Here is a 3,273-nt window from a genome sequence, read left to right on the forward strand (position 1 = left end):
ATGATATAGAAAAGATCTATGGAGGAGATAAGAATATGATGAGAGCCAAATATGAAAGTCTTAGAGGTAAGTTTGACAAAATAAGAATGCAAGAAGGTGAGAATATAGTTCAATATTGTGCTAGATTAAAAGAAGTTGTTAATGCTATCAGAGGAGCAACTGGTATTATTGAAGATAAGATAGTGATCAACAAAGTACTAAGAACCCTACTGCCTATCTATGCTATTAGAGTCTCTGCCATACAAGAAATAAGATGCACACCTGGTAATGATTAGATCCTTGAAGGACTAATGGGTAGACTCACTACCTTTGAACTCTCTAATTTTAATAATTTCAAAACTAAAAATGTTGAATATGCTTTCAAAGTTAAATTGTCACCAAAAGAGACTAAAGAAAAGAAAAAGAAAAAGGTCAAACATGTTTCTAGTGACAATGATACATATGATAAGATAATGATGCAGAGGAGCTTAAAGCATTGTTGGCTTGAAGATTTCATAGAGGCCAAGGAAAATACAAAGGTAAGTTACATATCATATGTTTCAACTGTAATGAGGTTGGTCATATTCCTGCAAGGTGTCCTAAGAAGAAGAACAATGGGAGTGGAGACAAATACAAAGGTAAAAGAGATGAAAACAAAAAAGACTATAAGGATAAAGGAAAGAACACCTACTATATTGCTGAAGAGGAATCTAATGAAGAATCTGATGACCATAATGATGAAATTGTCTATGTTGTAATGAAGGATGATTCTGATGAAGTTGAGGAAATTGCATTGGTGTCTTATGTGAATAAGAGGGACAAATGGATAATTGACAATGGTTTTTCTAATCACATGACTAGAGATAAAAGGTAAGTTCAATTCTTTTGTGCATTATGCTAATAATAGTGTTAGATTTGGTAATGATGCACCATGTCTGATCAAACATAAAGGATCAATAAAATTGATAGATAAGATTATATGTGACAATGCTTACTGTGTAGAAGGACTTAACTATATTCTATTAAGTGTGTAACAATTGAATAGTGCTAGATGCAAGGTTGAATTGGGAAATATAAAAGCTAAGATATATGATGCTAATGGAGAACTAATTAGCAATGGTAATTAAACTAGAGGTAATCTACTTTATTTTGACATGAACGATGCTACTTGTCTTGTAGTACAATTTGATGATGTGTGGCTATGGCACAAAAGACTAGGTCATGCAAATTTTGATAATTTGGTCAGTATCACTAAGATGAATAGAGTCAAAGGTTTTCCAAAATTGAAGAAACTAGATAATGTAATTTATAAACAATGTCAGTTAGGCAAGATGGAAAAATCTAGTTTTAAAAGTAAGACTCAGTCCTCAAAAGAAATTATGGAATTTGTTCATACTCATTTATATGGACCAATTCATGGGCAAAGCTACAAAGGTGACAAGTACATTATCCTATTTGTTGATGATTATTCTAGGATGGTGATAGTTATGTTTTTGAAAAAAAAATCTGATGCATTTCAAATGTTTAAGTGGTACTTAGAAAGTGTTGAAAAGGAAACTAGCAAGAGATTGAAATGTCTGAGATCTAACAGTGGTGGAGAATTTACATCAAATAAGTTTGAGATATTCTATACTGATAGAGGAATCGATAAACAAACTTCTGCACCTAGCACCCCTCCACAAAATGGGATTTCTGAGAGGAGGAACAAATCTATAATGGACTGTGCTAGAACACTGATGATGGAGAAAAATATTGCTTTGAAATACTAGAGAGAAGCTATCAGTACAACTTTCTATACCTTGAACTGAGTACAAGTCAAGAAAGATACAAATTCCACACCTTTTGAACTATGGTATGGATACTCACCCAATGTAAAATATTTTAAGGTATTTGGAAGCAAGTGTTACATTCTTAAGGACAATAAAAATGGAAAATTTAATGGTAAAAGTGAAGAAGGTATATTCCTAGGCTATTCAACAAGAAGTAAAGCTTATAATTGTTTAAATAATAACACTAACAAAGTTGTGGAAAGTGCAAATATAAAGTTTGGTGAATATACAGAGGTACATGAAGTTGAACCTATGAAGGAACCTTAAGACTACAAAACTTTTGTATACTTTTATGAAAAAATGAGTGATGATGAAGTTATGAACCAAGTTATAAATCAACAACAACAAGTTTTAGTGACTGCCAAGTCACATACAATGAATGTCGAGTTGCATTCAGGAGCCAAGTTATAATTAAACACCAAGGTACCTTCTAATACTGAGATTGGTTTACATGAAAGGAATGATGAGTTACTTGGTAGAGAAGTGCACAATGATTCTAAAGTTGAAAGATCCATTATAGAAAGTAGAGCAGAACCAAGATTGTCAAAGAATTTTAGAAGACATCACCCTGCAGAATAAATTGTTAAAGATAAAGAAGCTATACCAATGATTAGAAACAAGTTGAGAAGTGATACATGTTTGCTAAGAATACATAAGCCTAAGTCAGTAAAGGATGCATTAGAAAATGATTACTTGACTCAAGCCATGAGATAATAGATTGATCAGATTGAGAAGAATAAAACTTGGTCACTTGTACCTAGACTAGAGAACAAGAATGTTATTGGAACCAAGTGGGTATATAGAAACAAACTAGATGAGAATGGTGAAATCACAAGAAATAAGGCAATATTAGTTTGCAAGGGGTATTCTCAAGAAGAATGAATTGACTATGGAGAAATATTTGCACCTGTTGCAAGATTGGAAGGAGTAAAAAATCTGCTTGCTTACTCTACATACAAATGTTTCAAAGTTTATCAAATGGATGTGAAATCTACATTTTTGAATGGTATACTAGAAGAGGAGGTTTGCATTTAACAACTTCAAGGAATTATTGATCCAAACAACAAGAACATAGCATTTAGATTTCAAAAAGCTTTATATGGTTTAAAGAAAGCTCCACAAGTATGGTATGAGAGGCCTCATAACTATCTTGTGAGGATTGGTTTTGAGAAGAATGATGAAAAAAACAATCTATACTTGAAGACAAAAGGAGGTAAAGATATTTTACTAGCTGAAATTTTTGTTGATGATATCATATTTGGAGGATAAAATGCATTGTGTAAAACATTCGCTCATGAAATGAAGAAATAATTTGAGATGTCAATGTGTGGAGAGATTAAATTCTTTGTAGGTTTGCAAGTGTATCAAATGAAGTTAGGTATTTACATTACTCAGTCCAAGTATGTGAAGGAAATATTAAAAACTTTTGGTATGGAGGACTAAAAAATAGTTAGCACACCTATGG

The sequence above is a fragment of the Cupressus sempervirens genome, chromosome 2 (assembly GCF_028749045.1).
Source record: "Cupressus sempervirens isolate cs-2001-9-10 chromosome 2, ASM2874904v1, whole genome shotgun sequence".
NCBI lineage: Eukaryota > Viridiplantae > Streptophyta > Pinopsida > Cupressales > Cupressaceae > Cupressus > Cupressus sempervirens.